Genomic DNA, 27,267 nt, shown 5'->3' on the forward strand with positions numbered 1-27,267 from the left:
GATTTTGGTTTATTACTAAAAATCCTAGACTATGGGCCTGATTTAGAGGGTCATTGAGAGTTTGGAGGACGGAAAAGGCCGTCCGCAAAACTCCTGCAGTCAGGTTGCTGCCAGTGTGGCCACCTTCCCGTGGGCCCCATTAGGAGTTTCCAACTGGGTCAGCGGGCAGAAACAGGGTTTCCGCCAGTTGACCCAGCAGAAAACAGCCAACAACATTGACGCCCACTCATAATTGAGCCAGTGACAATGCTGTGGTGCATAGGGTACACCAGCATCTGTTGCACTGTTCACTGTCTGCAAAGAAGACAGTGAACAGGGCAACAGAGTTGGCCATGGAGGCCCCTGAACTGCCTATGCCAAATGCATGGGCAGTGCAGGGGCCCCCATTGGACCCCCGGGACCCTGTATCTGCCAGCCTTTACCTGGCAGTGCTACCACCATTTAAAAGCTGGCAGAGAGGGGGGTAGTAATCCCCAGGGTGGCGCAGCTTGCAGTGCTGCCCTGTAGGATTCAGACCGTCAGCACTGCGAGTCCCTTGTGTGCAGGGAAACTGGCGGTGCTGGCGGTCTGACCGTGGCGCAACCAAGACAGTCAAAATGTGGTGGTCAGACTGCCACCGTGACTCTGGCGATCTGAAGACCGCCAAGGTCGTAATGAGACCCTTAGATATTGGCAGAGGAACTACACCATCACAACCGTGATTGATATTGCGTCTACTGAGTTCTAAAAATCATTGACTATAATGTGATTTAGATTTCAGCAGACAGGATATCCGTCACCGTTGTGACAGAGAAACCCCTCCGCTAATATGTAAATCAGACACCATATAAATAAACCTGAAGGAAAGGTAATGAAAAGTTAAGGTTAAGGTATTTAATGGGATACTTACTTTAAAAGTACTTTTAGTGATCTCTGCACATCACACAGTTACTTCTCCTGCCCCGAGCTATCCTACGGATGATGTTTTGGTACAGGCTGGTCATCTGCATTTGACTAAGGCTCTGAGAAAATGATGGGTATTCCTCTTTGTGTTGCTTTGTTGTGCAATATAGCGCATGCTGATACTATCTTGCAGCTTTTTTAGGGTGTACACTGGAGGATTCCACCACTTTTATGGAAAACAGAGGAAAAGCCTTTTAAGCAGCCCAAATATACTCTCTATTACACTTTCTGTAGAATTATGGGCAGCATTGTAGTGACACTCACTTGGTGTTGCAGATTTAAGCTACAGTGTTAAAATCTATGAGAGTGAAGCAAAAGCACTGTCTCCTATAATGGTAATAAACAAAAGGTGTGATTACAACCTTGGCAGATGGGATACTCAGTCACAAAAGTGACTGATATCCTTCCTGCCGTTTTGCAAGTTCCATAAGATATAATGAAACTTGTAACACAGCTGATGGGATATCCATCACGAATCATGGGTACTGACAATATGTCAGTGACAGAAATGGGCGTGAAACCAATCCTACAAGGGTTTCCTACAGAAAATAACAACTGAAAAAGAAAAATATTGAAATTGAGGTGAAAAAAACAGCAATTTTTCTCTACGTTTTACTCTGTAACTTTTTCCTGCAATGTCAGATTTTTGAAAGCAATATACTGTTACGTCTGCTGGACTCTTCCGGTTGCGGGTATATACAGGGCGTGTAGGTTCATCAAGAACCCTAGGTACTCAGAGCCAATAAATGAGCTGCACCCTGCAGTGCGTTTTCATTCTATACCGGGTACAGCAATTTATTTGCTGAAATATAAAGAGTGAAAAATAGCTATCAAGAAAACCTTGTATTTCTAACATAGGCACAAGATAAGGTGTTGAGGAGCAGTGGTTATTTGCACATCTCTGAATTCCGGGGTGACCATACTAGCATGTGAATTACAGGGCATTTCTCAAATAGACGACTTTTTTACACACTCTCTTATATTTGGAAGGAAAAAATTTAGAGAAAGACAAGGAGCAATAACACTTATTTTGCTATTCTATGTTCCCCCAAGTCTCCTGATAAAAATGATACCTCACTTGTGTGGGTAGGCCTAGCGCCCGTGACAGGAAATGCCCCAAAACACAACGTTGACACATCACATTTTTTGCCTACCTGTAGATTTTTGCCTGTAGCTCAGCCGGCACCTAGGGAAACCTACCAAAGCTGTGCATTTTTTAAAACTAGAGACCTAGGGGAATCCAAGATGGCGTGACTTGTGGGGCTCTGACCAGGTTTTGTTACCCAGAATCCTTTGCAAACCTCAAAATTTGGCTAAAAAAACACGTTTTCCTCACATTTCGGTGACAGAAAGTTCTGGAATCTGAGAGGAGCAACAAATTTCCTTCCACCCAGCGTTCCCACAAGTCTCCCGATAAAAATGATACCTCACTTGTGTGGGTAGGCCTAGCGCCCGTGACAGGAAATGCCCCAAAACACAACGTGGACACATCACATTTTTTTAAAGAAAACAGAGGTGTTTTTTTGCAAAGTGCCTACCTGTAGATTTTGGCCTCTAGCTCAGCCGCACCTAGGGAAACCTACCAAACCTGTGCATTTTTGAAAACTAGAGACCTAGGGGAATCCAGATGGGGTAACTTGTGGGGCTCTGACCAGGTTCTGTTACCCAGAATTCTTTGCAAACCTCAAAATATGGCTAAAAGAACACGTTTTCCTCACATTTCGGTGGCAGAAAGTTCTGGAATCTGAGAGGAGCCACAAATGTCCTTCCACCCAGTGTTTCCCTAAGTCTCCTGATAAAAATGACACCTCACTTGTGTGGGTAGGCCTAGCGCACGTGACAGGAAATGCCCCAAAACACAACGTGGACACATCAAATGTTTTGAAAGAAAACAGAGGTGTTTTTTGCAAAGTGCCTACCTGTAGATTTTGGCCTCTAACTCAGCCAGCAACTAGAGAAACCTACCAAACCTGTGCATGTTTTAAAACTAGAGACCTAGGGGAATCCAAGATGGGGTGACTTGTTGGGCTCTGACCAGGTTCTGTTACCCAGAATCCTTTCCAAACCTCAAAATTTGGCTAAAAAAACACATTTTCCTCACATTTCGGTGACATAAAGTTCTGGAATCGGAGAGGAGCTGCAAATTTCCTTCCAACCAGCGTTTCGCCAAGTCTCCCGATAAAAATTATACCTCACTTGTGTGGGTAGGCCTAGCGCCCGTGACAGAAAAGCCCCCAAAACACAATGTGGACACACCAAATTTTTTGAAAGAAAACAGAGGTGTTTTTTGCAAAGTGCCTACCTGTAGATTTTGGCCTCTAACTCAGCCAGCACCTAGGGAAACCTACCAAATCTGTGCATTTTTGAAAACTAGAGACCTAGGGGAATCCGAAATGGGGTAACTTGTGGGGCTCTGACCAGGTTCTGTTACCCAGAATTCTTTGCAAACCTCAAAATATGGCTAAAAGAACACTTTTTCCTCACATTTCGGTGACAGAAAGTTCTGGAATCTGAGAGGAGCCACAAATGTCCTTCCACCCAGCGTTTCCCCAAGTCTCCCGATAAAAATGATACTTTACTTGTGTGGGTAGGCCTAGCGCACGTGACAGGAAATGCCCCAAAACACAACGTGGACACATCAAATTTTTTGAAAGAAAACAGAGGTGTTTTTTGCAAAGTGCCTACCTGTAGATTTTGGCCTCTAACTCAGCCAGCACCTAGGGAAACCTACCAAACCTGTGCATTTTCGAAAACTAGAGACCTAGGGGAATCCGAGATGGGGTAACTTGTGGGGCTCTGACCAGGTTCTGTTACCCAGAATTCTTTCCAAACCTCAAAATTTGGCTAAAAAAACACATTTTCCTCACATTTCGGTGACATAAAGTTCTGGAATCGGAGAGGAGCCGCAAATTTCCTTCTACCCAGCGTTTCGCCAAGTCTCCCGATAAAAATGATACCTCACTTGTGTGGGTACGCCTAGCGCCCGTGACAGGAAAGGCCCCAAAACACAATGTGGACACATCAAATTTGCTTGCCTTGCGTCAAATTCACGTAAAAAAAAAAACTCCCTGGTGTCTAGTGGTTTCTGTCCCCCTTGGGGGCAGATTGGCCTCATAAAAATAGGCCAATCTGCCCTCATGGGGGGCAGAAATGGCCTAAATATAATTTGCCCCGTAGGGGAGAGACCCTTGCCTAAGGGGTCGCTCCCCACCTCCTAAAAAACAGAACAAAACAAAAAGGAAAATAATAGGCCGATCGTCTCCCGGGGGGGGGGGGGGCAGAAAAGGCCTTCCAAAAAAATGCCCCCCCTGGGAGCGACCCTTGCCCAAGGGGTCGCTCCCTTATGCCACTTTCAAAAATAAAAAATAAATCACTGGTGTCTAGTGGGCATTTCAAAAGCCGGATTGCTTTGCAATCCGGCTTTTGAAACGCAGAGAGAGACTTCAAAGGGAAGGAAATAACTTTCCTTCCCTTTGAAGCCTCTCTCTGCCTCCCCATTTCTCTTCCGATCGCGATGGGAGGAGGCCCTGTGACAAATCAGCGTGCCATCGCGCGCTGACGTCACAGGGGGAGGTCGGGGGGTCAGGGTAGAAGGGGAAGGGCTTCCCCTTCCGTCCCTGCCTTGGGGGGGTGGGGGGGTGCACATGGGGGGGGGCGCTAGTGCTCCCCCCAGTTCCCGGGTGTAGGACGAGGTGACCTCGCCCAAGGCACCCTGGAACCGGTGCCTTGGATGAGGTGACCTCATCCAAGGCACCCTAGGGGTTAAATAAACAATATAAAATGGAAATAAATAGGATTTAAAAAAGACAAGCCTTGTATCAATTTCTAATTAATCAAAATTGGATTTTATTCTTCAAAGAATTGGCTCATGTTAAAGAGTCTTTCTGACAGGCATTATTTAGTAAATGCATAGTCTTGCCAAAGTTTCTGTTAGAACTATCAGACTGAGGGTGGATTTCCCCCAAACTAATTGCTTTTCTCCTCAATATTTGCTGGTTTTCTTTTTGTTGACCTTAGGACTCTGTGCACTTTTCCATTGCTGGCTAGTGCTAAAGTGTGTGTGTTCACTCCCTAAAACATGGTAACATTGTCTTACACGCAGTTGTCACATTTATTTGGAAGTCTCTAGGAAAGTGGTACTACATGTACCCAGGGCCAGCAAGCTAAATGCTACTAGTGTGCTTGCAGCAGTTTCTGCTACTTACTTAAGTAGCCTTTTAAACATTTCTTAGGCCTGTCATCGAAGCCTCTGTGTACAGTTTTACACTGCTATTTCTACCTACAAAACTTAACCTTTTGCTAGGTCTAAACATTCCTTTTTAATACACAGATGGTGCCTCTAGGGGAGGCCCTACACAGCCCAAAGGAAAGGGTGCAGTGCATTTAAACAATAGGACATGTACTTTACATTTTTATATTTCCTGATCGTGAAAAACTCTTAAATTCATTTTTCTCTACTGCAAGGCCTACATCTCCCATAGGATAATGTCCTTTGTTGACCCTAGTTGAACAGTGTATGAATTTGTATTCCTTGGCATCTCTCTATGAGACTTATATGCTGAATACAGGTCTTTAGTAACCAGTTTATGATTGGACTGATTGACAATCAATTAATTACCAAATTTTTTCAAGCAGCGACCTAGAGGGAACATCGCTTCTATAGTTATAATACTATTTGAGTGCAGCCAGTCCGATCTCCGAAAGCTTAAAGAGTTTTTGATTTTTTTCCTGTATATAAAACAGGGCATATTCTTACATAAGGTGGAGGATATGGGCTCCAGAGAGAGTCCCTAGAACACATATGTGTATATTAACAAGATAATCAGTGGACCTTCTCTACCGGGGGTTGGCCACAATGCCTATTCCTACTAAATTTGCCTCTACTATACAAACCAACATGGATAAGTTAAAAAAATTAAAGAAAAAACATATAAGAATAATTCTACACATGGGCATACTAACTGATTACTTGAAGGCTGGTGTAATACCATTCGGTTTACGGATAAAAAAAAACCCTTGCAATTTGTGTCACTGACCCAAAATTTTTAATTGGCTTCAGCCATTTAGCCACTACATGCTCAAGCCACTGGACGGTTGTAAGTACTGATATGGCATTAGAGTACACCAACAAAGAATTAGAAGAAATTTGCAGAGCTAGAAAAACTCACAAAAGGAACAGATGCCCTAGGCAAGGCAAAAATAAATCTTGAAAAATAAGACAAAGCAATAAATGAGTTTGAATACATAGAACAAGATGAAAGGATCAATGAAGAGAGCCATGTAGGAGCTCCCGTCATGCTCCGCGGCTAACCACAGACACAGGGAGAGGGCGTGCGCTGGAGCAAGACGCTGTGGAGACACTTCACTCCGGGGTACGGCATTTTTCCCTAATTTGGAGCCACGACTAAGGCTCTGCACTACAGCACTACAGCAGTCCGACTCGGAACCAGGTGCGGTGGCAGTGGCTGCGAGGCCTGGAATATCCCGAGATGAAAAACGAACGCAGGAACAGCAAGACGTCGGAACACGGACACAGGGGACCGGCAGCCGGAGCCCCCTCACAACTCCTGGCAGCTGAGGTACTGAGGCTTTGAGGCTTTGCTGAGAGGAACTCGCACTCTGTGAGGCAGTAGCAGTAGGGAGTAGATGCAGAATGCCGTTCCTGCTCCTGCCCGAGCATCAGTGCCATCAGGGGAGAACGAGACGCGGTAAGAGGGGCCTGGTAACAGTTGAATAAACTGCTGCACTGCCACTTCTTTTTTCATCATAGATGTGCTACTGTGAGAAATTGATGGATTGACAACAGTTATATAAACTTACGATGCAGGAACTGTGACAGGCCCAGTAGATGGTGTGCTGGTGTCAACTGCAGTTCAGTTGGTGAACTATATTCATTTTGACATAAAACTGCCACTTTAAAAATTCCAATCCTGCAATAGTGCGGAGAGTCGGCGAGAAGTCTTGCCATTGCTCTTAAAGAAAGAAAGAAGGAAGGAAGGGAACCACCCTTGGAAAACGCACTGGGTTGTGTCTTTGTCAAGGCCTCTGCTCCTTTCTCTGCCCTTCCAAGACTCTGATTCAGCTCCTCTTTCTAGGGTATAAGGGTGCTACTCAGTAGGAAACTTACTACAAAAGGTACTAGCTCCTGACTCCGCCTCAGCTGTGACTTGCTGATTCTTGTCTACATTTTGACACAAGCTTGGATTCAGCTAGACTGGAAGAATAAGTCGGCTGGCCCCTGTCAGGTCGCGACCACGCCACGCCATGCAACGTTCTCCACATCAATCTATCGGCGCAGGACGATCTTCAGCCAAGGCAACCAGAGTAGTGCGTACTGCTTAAGTAAAGTGTCCTGCCCCCTTGGATAATCGCATTAACATGGCTTCACCTTTAGACTCTGCCCTGCCATCAACTACAATCTTATTTCTCAACTCCTTTTCCGCCCCTGCCTCATAGCTCACCTCCTTCCGCGATTAACATGGCAAGCCTACACCTAAGCTCTGACGGTTTGTCACAGGAACCAAGAGCTTCGCCATTCCACCAAGATCCTAATTTGGAATCACTTGGCAAAAGCTCCTTACTGTTTACTCAATCCCTCTCCAGCCAGAACTTTGAGCCCCCCAGCAGCCAGGTTTCAGATATGGATTCAGCACCTAAGCTGCTATATCCCTTGTTTGAGAATGGTTCAGGGAAGGGCCAGAAGGATACCACTCCTTCATCGATCAATAGCTTTGCTTCTGCCCCACAGGCAGATAGCTCCTTCCTCCCCCCATCTAGATCAATCAGCAGACTGTGGGTTATTCAATGATTTTCTTGAATTAATTTGCAATGAGTATAATATTCGGAATCTAGCTCTCTTGGCGAAATCTCCTAAAAAGATGCGTTATTAGATTCTTCAATGGCTCTTTAAGAGAAAATATTCAATCCCATTTCTGCATTTCGACACCCCTCTCGCTCAAATCACGTTACACTCTGGCACCCAGCTCAATGCAGATTTGGGGGGTCATTACAACCCTGGCGGATGGCGGATAACCGGCGGTAAGACCGCCAACAGGCTGGCGGTCTTACCTTTGTGTATTATGACCATGGCGGTTACTACCATGGTCAACCGCCGGTTCTCCGTCCCGCCCGCCAGGGTGGAGACGACCGCCGGGCTGGAGACCTGGGTCTCCAGCCCAGCGGCCGTCAGTTTACCACCAGCGGTATTTGGACCCGGCTTACCGCCGTGGATTTCCAGCGGTTTCAACCGCCATGAAAACGATGGCGGTAAGCACTATCAGTACCAGGGAATTCCTTCCCAGGCACTGATAGGGGTCTCACCCCCCCCACCCCCACCCCGACTCCCTCCCCTACACCCCCCACCACCCCTGCCACCCCCCAAAGGTGGCAGGGCCCCCCTCCCCACCCTGACTCCCTCCCCTACACCCCCCACCACCCCTGCTACCCCCCAAAGGTGGCTGGGCCCCCTCCCCACCCCGACCCCCAACATAACATTACTCACACACACCCGACACGCATGCAGGCACCACCAACACACACACGCACACACCCCGACTTACATGCCTACATCCACACACACAGTCAGACACGCACACCCACATACAAACATACACGCACACATCAATACAGACATACCCACAGCCATACACGCACTCATTCCCATACACACAACACCCCCCCACCCCACTCCCCTAACGGACGATCGACTTACCTGGTCCGTCGATCCTCCGGGAGGGGACGGGAGACATGGGGGCAGCTCTGCCGACACCACACTGCCAACAGAACACGGCCACGGCGAATCACAGGACGTGATTCGCTGGGCGGTGTTCTGTTGGCGTGGCGGTGGAAGTGGATCAACCTCCACTTCCCCGCTGCCCGCAAGTATAGCTGTTGGCGGCTCTCCGTCGGAATAACGACGGAGAGCAGCCAACAGTCATAATACGCTGAGCGGCAAACAGCCTGCACAGGCGGTCTTCCGCACGGCGGTCCCTCGGCAGTCTTGCAAAAAGACCGCCAAGGTCGTAACCACCCCCTTAGTAAGTAGATGGGAACACGTTGGTTTCAATAAAATTGGGGATTTTCATGCTAATGATAACTGGGAGACTCCCTCAAATATCTTCACTGTTGTTAAAAATGACTTTCTTTTGCTGGGATCTTATAATGCTTTGTTAGATACTCTAAGGGTTTAGATGTCAATTCTATTGTTAATGCTCAGTCGCTGATTGTAGAAGTAGTGGACCCTCCTGGCATAAGGACTGCGAGATCATGGAGAAGGCTCTTGACAGACAGGGATAAGGCTGATCTTGGTATAAAAGCGCAAAGGAAATGGGCTTGTCAGGAGAGCTTAGATCTCTCGACTGAAGGCTGGGAGAGAATTAATCATCTGAATTTCTTGGTTCTCAGAGGGGCTAATTGGCATTGAATGATATTTTTCAGCAAATGGTTATTATATCGAACTCCGCAGGCCGTATCCCGCATGGGCCCCAGATGTCCTGACCAGTGTTTTCGCTGTTAGGAAGTAGGGGTAGCTGGTTGGACACATGTGATTGCGACATGTCGATGTATACAGGAATACTGGACTGAAATTTTAAGATGTTAACAACTATGGCGCAGGTATCTATAACTCCCAGTATCTGGCTGATGTGTTTAGGCCTCGACTCTGAGGCTAGGCTCTCTTCTAGGTGGGAGAAACTTGTATTTATTGCCACTGCGGTCGCCGGATCTCTTTTGCTAAGAAACTGGCGATCTGAGCTCTCTCCCTCTGCTCAAAAATGGCGGTGCAAAATTACGCAAGTCAGGTATCAGGAAATGAGTTACGCTAACAGAGCAGGAAGTGGTAAAAAGTTTTCACTGATCTGGGGTGATTGATTTTCAGATAAATCTGGGTGAATTCATCTATGGCTTAATTTTTTAATTTTTTATGGAATGATTATGTACAGCTATTTTTGCTCATTGTAAGTGACATTGTATTATTTCTGTTATTATTTTGATTGATCCTGACAAAGGGGCGGGGGGATTTAATAAAAAGAAAGTTAAGGAAAAAAGAAAAGATCAATGAAGCAATGAGCAATATTAAAAAAATGATGTTAAAGAAAAAATCTATACAATCCTCTTGGACAATTTCTATTCACAACCACCTTCTAATACACGACAACTTCGTTGGTGTAGATATAAAAATCAGAAATCTGCTACATGTTTGGAATCGTTCAATGGCTCAACAGAAGATCCTCTTAAAGGCAAAAGTTCTTCCAATACAATCAATAATGACTTCCCTCCTTTTTTTAGGACAGCAATAGCAAAGGGTCAGAGGCAAGGGTCATGGTCCTGGCAGTGGCAATCAATGTTACAAGTTTCCAGGGGAACTAAGAACAAGACACAAACACTGATGTTTTCACAAAGTAGAAACACGGATGATGAATGAGTACCCAAGATAAGTGCTACCAGCTATACAACTCCCATCTGTAAGTTGTCGAAATATATTTTGAGCTCACAAGAAATTAATCTTCCAACTAGGGGTCTGAGTTGTGTGCTAACTGAAAAAATAAGATTCCTTCAAAATTTAGAAAGACCTGTTGAAATTATTTCAAAGAACCAGATTGCATGTTTTTTTACCAAGATAAACCCAATTGAATACAGAGGTATAACGCAGCCCTGCACCCACCCTCAACCTTTAATCTTAACCCCCTCTTGAGGCATAACAAGGTGCTCACGTTCGAAAAATAGTCCTCACAGAGGTGAGTACGTTAAAAGAATCATTTGAGTTTGTCCTATGCATTTAAAAAACTGAAAGAACTGCACTCAATTCCTTCAGACACTGTACTGCTGTACATATAAAGCTGGCTGCTAAAGGAGGAGGAATAATAATACTGGTCCTCTGTCAGTTAAACCACTTTAAACATTATTGTCAACTGAGGGGTAAACCCACATAGTACATTCAAATGATTATTCATGAAATAATGAAAAATCAGAAATTAGTTTGTTTCTTAGCCACAACAAATTTGTTTTTATGAGCCTTCACTTTATCTCCTTGTACGGCAAGATATTGAGTCACTCTGCACAAATATTCCACACCTAGAAGGACTTGACATAATTTCCAACATGTGGGATAATAGACCTAGCCCACACAGCCTTCCTACTTCATTCTCAAGGACTCTCTTAAAAGGTGCCCTCACTAACATTATTTTCCATTTCAAAGGCACCTTCTATCAACAATATAAAGGTGTCTAAATGGGAGCATGTTTGGCTCCTAACTTTGCCATTCATATGTAGATCATGTTCAGAGTCAGCTTGTCTGACATCAGAATAATCCATTCTAAAAACACATCACATTATGGAAAACATATATCGCCAATGTTGTGATGATCTGAAGGGGTACAACCACTGAAATGACTAATTTCATGACCTAACTGAATAAGAGCCATGCCCATTTAAACTTTACACATAATTTCAGTAACATATTCCTATCATTCTTTGACCTTACCATAAGTGTTGATGACAACTAACTTGAAACAGACCTTTATGTAAAACCAACTGAATGGAACATGCTACTTTATTACCAAAGTTTCCATACTCGTGGTCCTAATGACAACTTAACATTTGGTCAGTTTCCTAGGTTAAAAAGAACTGCAAATAAAAAAAATATATTCTAAAGAGGCAACTATTCTACCCAAGAAACTTATTGATGGAGGTTACCCCAAACATCTGAAATGAGACGGATAGTGCCTGAGAGAGGCACTACTTACCCCAAAGATTCAGGCTGCTTCTGAATTTATGGCCTGGGACACTACTTTCTGTCCAACATCAAATAAGATCATTAAGATAATAAAAAGGCATTGGCGCATATACACTACATGTAGTCTTGTTAAAGAATCTTCAAAGAGGAAGAAGTCTGGGTGACCACTTAATTAAGGCAATGTTTCGGACAACGAAGTTGTCAACTATGGCAGTTTTACAGTGCTTATCTCCTCCAGTGGGACACTATAAGTGTGGCAAATGTTCTGTCTGTGATGAAACTTTAAACAGAAACACATTCATATATGATTAAAGGATGCATAATTTTATGGGCTTCAGAACTGTAATTCAACTAATGTTGTTTATGTGATAAATTGCCATTGCAGTTACATTTATACAGGAATAACCACACAAAAAATCAAAGAAAGGATAGTCCAGCATAAAAGTCTAATTAGATGTTGTGTGATAAATGCTCCTCTAGTAGCACACTTTACAAAAATGCCACATGTTATGTTCTGTTGTTGTTAAGATAACCATGACTAGGTGGTTCTATGTTGCCTAGTTACAGAAAAGGGTTCTGGAATGTGAGGGAGTCGAATCTGCTAGGGGTTGGTCACATTACTGTTAAGCTCCTGACTTAAAACAATATGTTCAGCTGTTTTTGTGGAGCATCTTCTTAAAATTGGCAACAGAGGATGGGATCCAGAAATGAATACCATCCCCTGATTAATTGATTTGATCGCAGGCTTGGCAACGGTGAGAGAAGTGACAGGTACTGGAGCAGCATTGGCAAAGAAGAGAAAATTGTGACAGTGGTTACGGTGGGACGAAACATAAAGAGTGTGAGACTTTGGGCGTTACTGTTCACGCATGTGAGCTGTTAGGCCGAAGCATCAGACCTCGGTCTCTGAAGTCAGCGCGTGCCTAACCACAAACCTCATGCTGAAGATTGTATTGTATTGTATTGTATTTGTATTTATAAAGTGCTTACTACCCCTGACAAGGCGTCAACGTGCTTTTTGGCGAATAGCATGCTACTCCAGAGCCCAAGAGGAATTAGTGATCGATTAGTATAGGGAAATATGAGTACAGTATTGGTATTATTATGAGTTGATTTGAGCAGAAGATATATGAGTTAGTTAGTTGGATTGACTAGAGTAATAGAGGGATCGAGGAAGGAAGAATCCAGAAGTGTTAATTGGGAGTTTATAGTAATAGGATGAGGCTTGGGATGAGTAAAGGAGAGATGGAGGAGAGAAGAGCCTGTGTAAAGGGTTGGGGAGATCATAGCAGCAGGAGGGGTTTTGGATGAGTCAAAGGTGAGATAAATGTGGGAGAATACAGTAGGGTTGTTTGGGAGATCATGGTAGTAAAATGAGATTTGGGGTGAGCTAGATACGATAGAGAAGGGAACTGAGGCAGGGTTATTTTGGAGATTTGATGTAGTAGAATGGGTTTGGGATGAGTCAGAGTGGGGATGGAGGATAGATTGATAGAGACATAGAGTGATGGGGAGACAGAGTGAAGCTTACGAGAGAATAACATTTATATTATTTTTTTCTTTACCTATTATTTTGTTTATATATTATTTGTTTTTTTTTATTTATTTATTTATTTTACTTAATTAATTTTTTTTTTTTATTATGAAATGTATTTATAGATTTAATTTAATTAATTTTTTCTCTAGTACAGTAGGACTAGAGTAATAAATAAATAGATATGTAACTATATAGTAAGGGAATATATGTGCAAGGAATTCAATTAATGGGTTTAATAATATGAGAGGAAACGTAGTATTGTATAAACTCAGACATTCAAGATTTGTAATATTTTATGTTAATTAATAAGTGTAATTTCCTAACATTCATTTATTTTTCCTCAATTTTTCAATAGTGAAATGCACACACACACACACACTCACGTAAATATACACACATGTATACACATGTATTTGGGGGTAATGAATTCCATAGTTTGCCTGCTTGAACAGAGAAGAATGTACCACCTATTTTCTGTTTCTTGTATGGTGGTGTTTTAAAGTGGGGTGCCAATCTTGAGCTGAGGTTTCTTTGTTGAATAAATGTGATTATTTTGTTTCTGATGAAAATCGGTCCTGTTCCATGTATAGCTTTGTGGGTGACAGAAAGCAGCTTGAAGGTGGATCTTCTGGTTATGGGTAACCAGAGTAGTGCTCTCAAGGCAGGGGAGGTGTGGGTTTGTTGCTTTACATGTAATAGTAGCTTGGAAGCTTTGTTCTGAATACGTTATAGTTTTTGAATAATAGATAGAGATGATCCATGGTAGAGGCCATTGGCATAACCCAGTTTGGATGGTACAAGAAAGATAGTAGCCTACACCTTGTGTGGAAATCCTAGGTGGGCGAAGATGCGCCGCTTGAGCGTTCATTGTTAACTTGGAGTGCATGGTAATTCCAAGGTTTTTAACTTCCTTGGATACTTGAGGAGGTGGTCCCAGATCGTCAGGCCAGGTGCACAGTGAGTCATAATTTATCCAGTCGCCACATGTGAGTATTTCTGTTTTGGAAGCATTCATTTTGAGATGGCTCCAATTCATCCACTGATCAATGGCTCTGAGGCAACTGAATATTTGTGAGCTGTCAATGGAATATGTGACAGAACAACTAGGTCCTAAACAACTATAGCCTAAACCACTACTGCTAAACAACTAAAAAGTCTCTACAACTAAGTACTGAACAACTACTGTCTAAACAACTATTGTGCCTGAATAACAATTGCCTGAACAACTAATATAAATATATATATTTTAAACAACTAATAAACCATAAAAACCAAAAAGAAAACCTTACCTTAAAAGTAGTTGTTCAGGCAATTGTTATTCAGATCCTAACCATCCTGATCATGTGTTTCTTACTGAAGACAAAGAAATCCTTAATAGGGAATTTTGGAGTAACAAGTATCCCAATTATTTTGCCATTTGTTTTGGCAGTTTAGAAACATTCAACACAAAATTGTGCTGAAAAAAGACAGCATCCCAAAGGTGGGTAAAGTCAGGAATGTACCACTGTCACTAAGGGGTCAGTTAAACAGGTTATACAATGTTGGCATGATCAAACCTACAGAATCATCTGAGTGGTTAAGTCCAATGGTATTAGCAACTAAAGTGAATGGTAAACTCAGGATGTGTGTTGGTCTCAGAGATCTTAGTGAGTTCATGTGAATAGAATGACATCCTTTATCATGTGTGAACGAAATGTTGATGAAGAGAAGAGATGCAATACATTTTTTATCACTAGATCTCACCAGCACTTATCACCAGGTGAAATTGCATGTAGAATCAAAACACCTAACATCAATCATCACCACTGAAGGAGCTTTCCAATTTGTGTGTCTGCCTTTTGGTTTAGCTTCTGCATCAGTGGTGTTTCCTAGGGTGATGCAGAACATTTTACAAGGGGTAAACAATGTCTAACATTTTCAAGATGACATTCTAGTGTGGGATCCTGACATGGCGAGACACAATGAAGTGTTAAATTCTGTGTTACAGAAGCTCAAAAGAGCTGGATTAACTCTAAGCAAAGACAAATGTATATTCTGTGTTCAAGAGGAGGAATACTTGGGGCATACTTTGTCAAGTGAAATAATTTGGCCAAACTTTAAGTTGGTAGAGGCCATCGAAGAAAGCACCTCCACCAAGGAATAGGGAACAACTTCAAGCTTTTCTGGGTCTGGCTGAATAATCTTCTAAAGTTATGGAATGATTATCAGATAAAGTGCATGTATTGCGTTCGCTAATTAAAAAAAGGAGTAGAGTATTACTAGACTGAAAAATGTCAGGCTGCATTTATACATGTCAAAAACGCCACTGTAGAGTAGTTGTTTTGAAAGCCTTTGATCCCCAGGCTGGGGGCTGAATTAATGCAACAGTTTGGCAATCAAGAAAGGGTGATCGCTTTGACATCATGCACATTGAAAGGAGCAGAGGGAACGTACCCTACCAATGAGAAGGAAGCGTTGGCTTGTTTGTGTGGTGTACAACACTTTAGAACATATGTTTGGGGTACTTAATTTTAGTTGAGAACCAACCATAAGCCTTTGGTATAATTGTTTGCCACAAGCGAAGTGGCAAAAGCAACCCACAGGATGGTTGTTTCATCTGCAGGAATACAATTGAAAGATTAGGTATGTGGCGAGCACAAAGAAGGTAAATATCATTTGTTTGTCTCTTTTGCTTATTCAAAGTGATTAGGAACCAGAATCTGTTGAAGATTGGGTGTTGGCAACGGTGGAGGATGTGTATACGGGAGCTATTTTGCAACAAGAGTGGAAAAAGGCTGTGTCTGTGAATAAAATGTTTCAATTCATTTTGTTGAACATATCACATCCCAGGTTTAGCAAGGAACATTGGCCTGAGTTGTGCGAGCAAGCTAAAGTATGGTCTGAGTTATCAATATTGGCTGGATACGATATGGGAGATTAGTGGTGCCCAAGTAATTATCTTCTTGGCTTATGGAACTAATACAGGAAGGACACAGAGGCATGTCATCCATAAAGAGAAGATTGAGAATGGATTTCTGGTGGCCGGGAATGGACAGAGAAATAGAGAGGTGTGGAAGAAATTGTTGTGTGTATGCATGGAGTGACAAGTCCCATGTTACAGTAGATAACCCTATTAAAGCCACTGAGTTTCCATCAAAGGCATGGGAATGGACAGGAATTTACATTTGTGGTCCATTTTGATGAGAAGGACTTGAAGGCAAGTATGCTGTAGTGCTTGTAGATTACTATTCTAAGTGTCCGGAAGTGGTGTTCACCAAGGATATAAGATCTTCGGATATGATAATGATTTATTAGGAGATATTCAGAAGTAAAGGTTACCTGGAATGGTTAATGTCAGACAATGGACCTCAATTTGTAGCACAGGAATTTCAAAAGTTTCTTCAAGGTCATTGTATAAATCATCATAGAACAGCAGTGTGCAGTCCACAGGAGAATGGTCTTGTAGAACGATTTAACAGAGTATTGAAAGAATGTGTACAAATGGCTAGGGAATCAGAGTTAGACATCAAAAGTGAGGTACAGAACATGTTATGAAGTTATTGAAACACACCACACACACCTACCAGCGTGACACCATTTAGTTTGTTAACAGACAGGGAGGCATTAACGCTGCTTGGATGGAAAGAATTAACAAGTTGCGCATTGACAGTGACAAACATAAGGAGTAAGTGGAAGGAAATCAATACAAATATGTTGCCAGGCATAGCAAAAGGTTAAGAAAAAATTCCCTAAAATTCCAAGAAGGAGATTGTGTGAAAACCAGGAATGATGGCAAATTGTCAAACTGGTTGAATCCTCATAAAGTTAGAAAAGTCCAGGAAAATAATGTCTGGTTTAAATATGGAAGGAAGTGGACGCTGGGAAGGTTTCCAGGTGTTGTATGGTAGAACACGTGCATTTGAATGGCAATGTGGGACATGATGGAAGTAAGGATGGAGAGCCTCAAACATCCCTGAGCAGTGTGGGTAAGAGAATAATGAAAAAAATGAAAAAACAAATAAGGTTTAACGATCATGAGTGTTAATATATTTGAGCCTAAATAAGACGCTCGATTTGTTATACACATAAGCCCAGAATAAAGAAGCTCTAGTGCCACATTAGTGTCATTTTTTTAATGCTAATGTGGCATTATGCTTCAAAAATCGCTGCACCAGGTTTTCAAAGTGCCGCAATGCATGCATTGTACCACTTGGTAAACCATTGCGCCACATTATGCCTTCACCAGGCATACCTTATGCAAGGGGGGCAATCCTTTGTTAGGGGGGCCATTTTTGCGGCACTTTTAATGCCTGCTCTTTGCATTAAACAGAGGCACACCATTATTTAGAATGGGCCTCAATGTCCTTTGCCGGATTAGAGTCAACATTTTTGATGCTAATCTTTCAAAGCGCCCAACTAGCATCCAAAATGTTGACACTAGTTCCCTAACTACTGCCATCGTGCGGCGTATCTTGAATATGGCCCACACATAGTGGCATTTAGGGGGCGCTAAGGGGTACAACAAAGGTCGTGCTGCATTGGTGGCAGCACCACTTTTCTTAAATCTGCCCCATTGTTTTTGCATGTTGCATCCATGGTATTAATGGCATATTAGTGATTATTAATTCAATGTATGGTAATTAATTTCAAAGGTGCAACTTTAAAATTTTCTTTGAGTATATTAAAAAAGGGGGATATGTTATTTTCTATTGTTGTTAAGATAACTGCGACTAGGTGATTCCATGTCGCCTAGTTATGGAAAGGGGTTCTGGAATGAGAGGGAGTTGAATCTGCCATGGGTTGGTCGCATTGCTGTTAAGCTTCTGAACAATATAATATACTTAGCTGATTTTGTAGAGCGTCTTCTTAAAATCATGCACAGTAGTATCTTTCACATAGCAAATGATTGACTATGTCAGACTACCCCCAGGGAAGGAGACATACAAAACATACTTGAAAGATATGAATTTGAATGGATCATGCCATGTTCAGCCACCACCATAGATTTAAGTATCCTTGATGAATGGAATTCATGCATTTAAGTAGAGACATACATTTTCTGCCATCTACTATGCGCTTTACTATTACTATATATTAAGAAAGACTAGTCAATCTCTATTGGTTTTGCTTAACCCCTAAGCTGCTGGACCTGCACATCTCCACCACCTCCTCCCACACCCCCATCCCAGGGCTGAGCCCTTTTTGATTATTTTGAGTAGTTTGCAGTTAGGGCTCTTTAACTTTTTTCCACATAACTATCCACGCCAATGTTGTGTACTTTTTTCCCAACATCCATGGGATTCTAAAAGTACTTGAGTTTGTTGGGAAAAGTAGGTGAAAAGTATTCTGGATAAAAGTGTGTGTTTATTCTAAGAATGGCATAAACAAACAGTGTGCTGTACTAAAGTCACTATCTTCCCAGCTTTCAAGGACATGCAGTGCTGAATAAAAAAAAACAGATTTTCTTTACTGCAGTTTTGGCATTTTTCAAAGAGGTAGTCTATTTTTCTTATTTTCTGTTCTCCTAACCTACTACCAGTTTGTGATGGAGACCAGTGTTAAACCCAAGGGTGAGCCAGAAATCCATAGATATCTGAAAAGTAGAAAGAGTCCAAATTCAGCAAAGGGCCAAATGTACATATCCCTCAAGGTTTTCCCAAGTAAACCAACTGTAGAAAAAACTGAAAACGAGTAGGAAAAAAATTGCCATTTGTGACAACATTCTCATCTGTAACTTTTTGTCACAAAGGCTGATTCACAAAAGCAATATACCATGGGTTTGTAGGTTCTCAGTTGCACTGTACAATGGTTTTTCGTTGTGTACAGAGTATAGACCAATTCACATGGCAAAATATGTAGAGTTAAAAATGTGTTTCAGGGAAATCTATGTATTTCTGAAATGTGTACAAGAAATGGAGTTTAGAAACAGTGGTTATTTGCACATCTCTAAATTTGTGGCTCCTAGCATTTGAATTAGAGACTATTTTTTAAAATGTCTTCTTCCTTACACATTAGCTTATATTTGGAAGGCACAAATGTACCTAAATCAAATTCGTAATAACGAATATCCCACTAGTCTATGCTCCCACATGTCATCTGATAAAATTGTACCTCACTTGTGCAGATAGGCCTAGTGCTTGCAGTGGGAGATGTCTTAAAACTTAACATGGATACATCACAGTTTTCCACTCAAAAGTGCCGCATTTTTAGCAAAGTGGGTAGATGTTTATTTAGCTGCGTTGCTCACCTTTTATGGATTCACTTACTTTCCCTTAATTCGTTGCATGCTCTGTCCATCTTCCCTTTAGATGATATAGGTAACCTTTTAACTTACATGGACTTGGTCTAGGTCGGTCGTTTCTTAACTTTCTGTAGTCTCACTAGTACACGATTTAATTCCCAGGATATACTGTTAGGTCTGTAAATTCATTACTGTCCAGATGATGACTGTTCAAACTACTTCTTGGTTGAAATGCCGCCGACAGTCAGGGGCATTAAGGAGTTTGCCCACCATGAGCTTAACAGCAATATCTAATAGACCCTCTCTTGGGTTGAGAAAGATCAAGCTTTCTGCCTAACATGGTGTGATTCCATTCTGCCGTTTCTGCTTTGGCTGTGTCTAATTTTCTAATTTATGGCAAAATGAATTGGGAAAACCTGTATGGGCACCCCCCTTTTTCTATGCCCTCACTTGATGGATCACCCCAAAACGTTCCAGGAAGGAGCTGAATTGCATGGACATTTCAGCCAAATTCATCAAACGGTAACAAATTTATTACCAAACAAAAAAAATGCTTTTCTTCTGGAAAAAGTAAAACGAGTTGTCCCAAAACGGAAACTCCCCATGCATTCTCCATAGACTTCTTTCGGTAGGGTCTTGCAGGAAAAGCTGCTGAATGGAATTACACCAAATCTGTCAGAAAGCAAGATCTTGGTGTGCAGATTGTACTCATTCTTTTCTGTTTTTATGTAAAATCATTCAGTATGTTTGATGAAAGTAAGGTTAAAAATGTTTGTATATGTAGAATGTCATTTGAGATGTCATCAGTGATATAGCAGCAAATAGCAGGCTAACAAAATGGTCAGATTTACTAATTTTTCAGGCAATGCATGGCAGCAAAACAAAGAGAGAGAAAGCAGAAATGCACCATATCTACTAAGATATGGTGCACTTTTCATTGGATTTGCACTCTTCAAGAAGCCTAGTGCCAATTCAAACACCCTTGCACCACAGTGCAAGGGTACCTTCATTACAAGCAATCCCCTGAGGCATTTTCCTCTCTATGTGGGCTGCAGAATGCAACCCAAGTAGAAAGAGGAAATAAAGAGGAGAAATCATAGTTTTCTCTTATTCCACCAACTTCTGGTAGGTGTAGCAATTTCATGCAACCCCAGGTTTACAAACCTTTGTAATTCTGGAATTGCATGAACTCCATGGGTGGATGCCAGGGGACGTCCATGCTCCACCCACGGAACTCCTCTCAGAATAAATTATAATGCAATCAGTGCAAGGAGTTTAGTTGCATTACATTTCTTTACAAAGTCCAGCACAGCAGCACAAATTGGCCCTTCTGTGGCTTTGTAAACATCTACTAGTATTTTGTGTCGTGCTTGAGCAACTCATCATGGCTGCACCAGAAAAGTGGCACAACTGCAATGCAAAATATTAGTGAATATGGCCCCAGAATGTTAGCAATTTTCTAAAATGCAACTCATCTCCCGTATGATGGAATGCCAAAGACAAACGATTTTCAAACCTTGGCTGCAAAGCAAGAAAAGGAACACCTTTCCCTTCTGGCACCTCTGATCCTAGGAATCTAAAATAAGTGAGCATCTGAACATCGTACGGCAAAACAGCTTGAGAATCAGTCGAATAGATAGGCCAACATAAATTATATTGGCATAAGTTAGTTTATGTGAACAATGCCTGTATTAATGAGATCCTAGGCAGAGCCTAGCTGGGGCACAAGTTATATCTACCTTCGTAACTATAAATGGTGAATTTCAGTGTTTCTTGTTTTTTAAGCATTCATTTCTGTGTTATTCAGCAATTAACTGTAATATTATTTTAAACTGTGTTTATATCATTGAGTTTCTAGGATTTTCCTAATCTGTGCAAAAGTTTTATTTCCATACCTATTTATATTATCAGTTTTGACAGTACACTGTAGGCGGTTGGAAGCAGGGCTTGGCCTCTAAAGGGGCACTCCACACCTCCCTGCTGTACATGGCTTTGGACCCTGTGCCCAGTTCTGCCTCTTGAGAGCAGCCACCTGACATGAATGCCTTGGACAGTGAGAAGGGGGTAGTTGGCCACAGGGCCTGCTGCCAACACAGAGAAGGTGGTCAACCTCCCACCCTGCATGTCCTTCAGCTGAGCACAGCAGGGCATTGGCCAGAGGCCTTCCGAACAATCCAGCATGGGTGGCCAACCAGCCACAGAGCACGGCCTATTGAGGTGCGCTGCAGAGGATGGGCTGCAAGACCTAGCAGTTGGGTAGGATCCCTCTTCTTATAGGTGTCCAAATTCCCAATTGCTCACCACCTTTGGTGGTGCAGAGTGCGGGATAGCCTCAGGGCTTAGCCAGCCAACTAACCCCTTGCAGGTCGCAACCCCCCCCCCAATGTGCAAGCCCATTGGCAGTCTCCAGGTGGCCTCTTTATCGACCTCAAGTCTAAATATCTGCTTATTTAATGTATATGAATTTAACAACCTGACCTAGATACAAAGGTCTTAACACAAGTGAAAGATACAGTCAACTTTCCATACTGATGTTTGGTTGATATATGTGCAATTGCTCTTTTGCTATGAAATTGTCTGCCACTACTTTGATCACCCCTAGTTGAATTATGCGAATTTCCTTACAAACTATGTTGATTTTTTACTTTTCCTTCTGTGTTCTTTCTCTCCCTTTGATTCCTGTTGTTGCATTAAATGTATGGTCAGATAGATTTATACTGACACTCATTTTGGTTTTGGCTTGTTTTGCTTTGGTATGGCTTAATAATAAGCTGTCAGTAGCAAGTCAAGAAACAAAATTAGCTTCTAATTGCTTTGGCATGCTAAGGGCCTTGAGAAAGGTACTGGAAAGTAGGGGCGGATAGTACACTCTGCTCTGCCAGCAGAATTATTGGAGTTTGCAACATCAGTGTTTGGCGGGGTTTACTGGTGCAGCAGCCCCCATCCAGTGAGAATATGCTGACTATGAGGCACAAGGAAGGGGCAATTGTTCGTGTGAGGAAGCAGGGTTAATACTAAATGGCTTCCTTTATGTCACTTTCCTTTCGCCCAAATGCTGGTGTTGACTTCCTGGCCCTGGATGGTGACATCATGTGACTGGTGTCGGCAGTGTTGCGCAATCTGGGCGCTCACAAGTACTTCAGGCGAGGCCACAGTTGCTCCTGCAGGGAACATAGCTGCTGTCGGGAGTCCTGGGGCTCAGGTGAAGCCCCAGAAGGGGGCAAAAGAGGGGGACAAGCAACGCTGGAGGTGCTGCCACCCAGCACTCAAGTCTTTTAACGCCATCCTAGCCGTCACCAGCCGTGGAGGCGTTAAAGACATCAACACACCTCCGCGGCCTTGCTGCAGCTCACCTGAGTGGTGAGTTGCACTTACCAAGGGCACCTGTAGTTGGTATAGTATAGTGGCTCATTGGTTATATATATTGTGTCTTCCACTACATTGGCAAGGTAGTGCAGAAATGAAGTTCACAAATATTTTGTAACAGCACGTGCCATCATTCACTTGTCAGGTACTTGGCAGTCAATGTTTTGAGGGAGACAGTATATTGGAGTTGTGACATGCATGTATAGCTCACTATTAATCATGGCTGTGATTGACGATGTTTACTTTATTAGCATCTTTTGTTTTTGCTGGGCCTTCTGCAAGCTTTGTGGTAGAGGTGTAGTTGACAAGCTCTGCCCCAATTAAATGTGAACATTACAATGCCCTTCGGTAGCCCTTTGACTAGAGATATTAGGGCAGAATTACAGTTTCCGTCTTTTTGTGCACGTAGCCAATTTCGGTCCTGGTACAAAGACCATCTGCTTCTGAAGCATGAAGATGTGCAGGCTGCTCATTCATCATTGTATCAGGCTCTGGCTCGATTGGCACACTACGCTTTCCACATCAGAGCCTGTAATTAATTGATCTGTGGTTAATGAGGGTCACAGAACTTCACGGAATCTCACAGAGTTTTTATATAACTCTTTGAGCACCACCCTCTCCTACTGGAGTGGCTACCTGAATCCTCAAGAATTGTGCTGGAGGGGTTAGTCATATCTTGACTATACTATGGAAACTCCCTCTACCATGAGACTACAGGGACTGCAAGTTATCCAAAGCACTGCAGCTCATTTATTGCAGGAAATACCCAGATGTCAGTCTGTATCTGCAGTGCTGGCGAATTTGCACTGGTTACCAGTGACTAAAAGAATCCATTTTAAGGTACTGTGGGGCATATTTATAATGCCCTAGCACCACTTTACCCCACATTATCGTCATTAATTTTTACATTATTGTGGGCCAACGAGGCCGAAATCTCTGCGCCGTATTTGCAGGGTGGCGCAATGCATGCATTGCGCCACTCTGTAACCCTTTGTGCTACATTATGCCTGCGCCGGCATAATGTGTGCAAAGGGGGTGTTCTCCATTAGGAGAACCGGAAAAATGGCATAAGGAAATCTATGAGATTTCCTTGTGCCAATCTTTACTGCACTTTTAACGCCTGCTCAAGAGCAGGCGTTGAAAAGGGTGTTCCATTCTTTAGAATGAGGCCCTATGTACTCTGCAGCAGTAGCGCCAATATTTTGCCCCCTACCCTGCGCCATGGTGTGCCATATTTTAAATACGGTGCACACATGGTGGCAGTAGGGGAGTGCTAAGGGACGCAGGGAAAGTGGTGCTGCACTCGGTGCTTGTCCAATTTCCATAAATCTGCTCCCTGTGTATGGCTCATTGAGTGATGTACCGAGAGGGTCCCAGACTCATTCAGAAATTTGTCACCCCTTATGACCATACTAGATTGCTTTGTTCCACTAACCAGCACTTCCCAGTGTAGGAGGCTGGACTGGCCTGTAGTGAGTACCAAGGGGTACTTACACCTTGCACCAGGCCCAGTTATCCCTTATTAGTGTCTAGGGTGTCTAGCAGCATAGGCTGATAGATAATGGTAGCTTAGCAGAGCAGCTTAGGCTGAACTAGGAGACGAGTGAAGCTCCTACAGTACCACTAGTGTCATATGCACAATATCATAAGAAAACACAATACACAGATATACTAAAAATAAAGGTACTTTATTTTTATGACAATATGCCAAAAGTATCTCAGTGAGTACCCTCAGTATGAGGATAGCAAATATACACAAGATATATGTACACAATACCAAAAATATGCAGTATAGTATTAGGAAACTGTGCAAACAATGTATAGTTACAATAGGATGCAATGGGGGCACATAGGGATAGGGGCAACACAAACCATATACTCCAAAAGTGGAATGCGAATCACGAATGGACCCCAAACCTATGTGACCTTGTAGAGGGTCGCTGGGATTGTAAAAAAACAGTGAGGGTTAGAAAAATAGCCCACCCCAAGACCCTGAAAAGTGAGTGCAAAGTGCACTAAAGTTCCCCAAAGAGCACAGAAGTCGTGATAGGGGAATTCTGCAGGAAAGACCAAAACCAGCAATGCAACAATGATGGATTTCCAGACGAGGGTACCTGTGGAACAAGGGGACCAAGTCCAAAAGTCACAAGCAAGTCGGAGATGGCCAGATGCCCAGGAAATGCCAGCTGTGGGTGCAAAGAAGCTGCTACTGGACAGTAGAAGCTGAAGATTCTGTGGGAACGACAAGGGCTAGAGACTTCCCCTTTGGAGGATAAATGCCCCACGCCGTGGAGAGTCGTGCAGAAGTATTTTCCTGAAGAAAGACAGCCAACAAGCCTTGCTAGCTGCAAGTTGTGTGGTTAGGGTTTTTGGATGCTGCTGTGGCCCAGGAGGGACTAGGATGTCGCCAATTGCGCCAGGGGACAGAGGGGGCACCCAGCAAGACGAGGAGCCCTCTCAGAAGCAGGCAGCACCCGCAGAAGTGCCGGAATAGGCACTACTAAGATGAGTGAAATGGTGCTCACCCAAAGTCGTACAAAGGAGTCCCACGTCGCCGGAGGACAACTTAGAAAGTCGTGCAATGCAGGTTAGAGTGCCGTGGACCCAGGCTTGGCTGTGCATGAAGGATTTCTGCCGGAAGTGCACAGAGGCCGGAGTAGCTGCAAAAGTCGCAGTTCCCAGCAATGCAGTCTGGCGTGGGGAGGTAAGGACTTACCTCCACCAAACTTGGACTGAAGAGTCACTGGACTGTGGGAGTCACTTGGACAGAGTTGCTGGATTCAAGGGACCTCGCTCGTCATGCTGAGAGGAGACCCAGGGTACCGGTGATGCAGTTCTTTGGTGCCTGCGGTTGCAGGGGGACGATTCCGTCAGCCCACTGGAGATTTCTACGGAGCTTCTAGTGCAGAGAGGAGGCAGACTACCCCCACAGCATGCACCACCAGGAAAGCAGTCGAGAAGGCGGCAGGATCAGCATTACAGAGTTGCAGTAGTCGTCTTCGCTACTTTGTTGCAGTTTTGCAGGCTTCCAGCGCGGTCAGCAGACGATTCCTTGGCAGAAGGTGAAGAGAGAGATGCAGAGGAACTCTGATGAGCTCTTGCATTCGTTATCTAAGGAAATCCCCAAAGCAGAGCCCCTAAATAGCCAGAAAAGAGGGTTTGGCTACTTAGGAGAGAAGATAGGCTAGCAACACCTGAAGGAGCCTATCAAAAGGAGTCTCTGACGTCACCTGCTGGCCCTGGCCACTTAGAGCAGTCCAGTGTGCCAGCAGCACCTCTGTTTCCAAGATGGCAGAGGTCTGGAGCACACTGGAGGAGCTCTGGGCACCTCCCAGGGGAGGAGCAGGTCAGGGGAGTGGTCACTCCCCTTTCCTTTGTCCAGTTTCGCGCCAGAGCAGGGCTGAGGAGTCCCTGAACCGGTGTAGACTGGCTTATGCAGAAATGGGCACCATCTGTGCCCATGAAAGCATTTCCAGAGGCTGGGGGAGGCTACTCCTCCCCTGCCTTAACACCTTTTTCCAAAGGGAGAGGGTGTAACACCCTCTCTCTGAGGAAGTCCTTTGTTCTGCCTTCCTGGGCCAAGCCTGGCTGGACCCCAGGAGGGCAGAAACCTGTCTGAGGAGTTGGCAGCAGCAGCAGCTGCAGTGGAACCCCTGAAAAGGCAGTTTGGCAGTACCCGGGTCTGTGCTACAGACCCGTGGGATCATGGGATTGTGCCATCAATGCCAGGATGGCATAAAGGGGGCAATTCAATGATCTTAGACATGTTACATGGCCATATTCGGAGTTACCATTGTGAAGCTACACATAGGTAGTGACCTATATAGTGCACGCGTGTAATGGTGTCTCCGCACTCACAAAGTCCGGGGAATTGGCCCTGAACAATGTGGGGGCACCTTGGCTAGTGCCAGGGTGCCCACACACTAAGGCCCTCATTCTGACCCTGGCGGTCGGTGATAAAGCGGCGGCCAAGCCGCCAACAGGCCGGCGGTCTAAAATATGCAATTCTGACCCTGGCGGGAACCGCCAACACAGCCCGCCAACTTAACACTCCGCCCGCCACAGCGGTACAAACAAACAGCGCGGCGGTTCCCGCCAACAGCCAGGCGGCAGACAATGTACCGCCCACCCTATTACGACCCACCAATCTGCCACCTTTTCCGGGGCGGGAGCACCGCCGATAAGAACACGGCGGAAACAGACTACGAACGGGAAAACGCTCACCTCTACGCACTCCACGCGAGATTCCGGCAGCATGGAACCAGAGTTGCAGGTCATCCCCGCACTCCTATTCCTGCTCATATACCAGGAGCACGCCCGGCGGCGCGGAAGACATCGGTGAGTACTGCACCTACGACACAGGGGAGGGAAAAGATTACCGGCACATACCCACCCACCCACACCCACTACAACACACACATCAATGCATTCCCACAGATCACTGTCACAACCCACAAACCACCCCCCTCC

This window comes from Pleurodeles waltl, chromosome 3_1 (assembly GCF_031143425.1).
Source record: "Pleurodeles waltl isolate 20211129_DDA chromosome 3_1, aPleWal1.hap1.20221129, whole genome shotgun sequence".
Lineage (NCBI taxonomy): Eukaryota > Metazoa > Chordata > Amphibia > Caudata > Salamandridae > Pleurodeles > Pleurodeles waltl.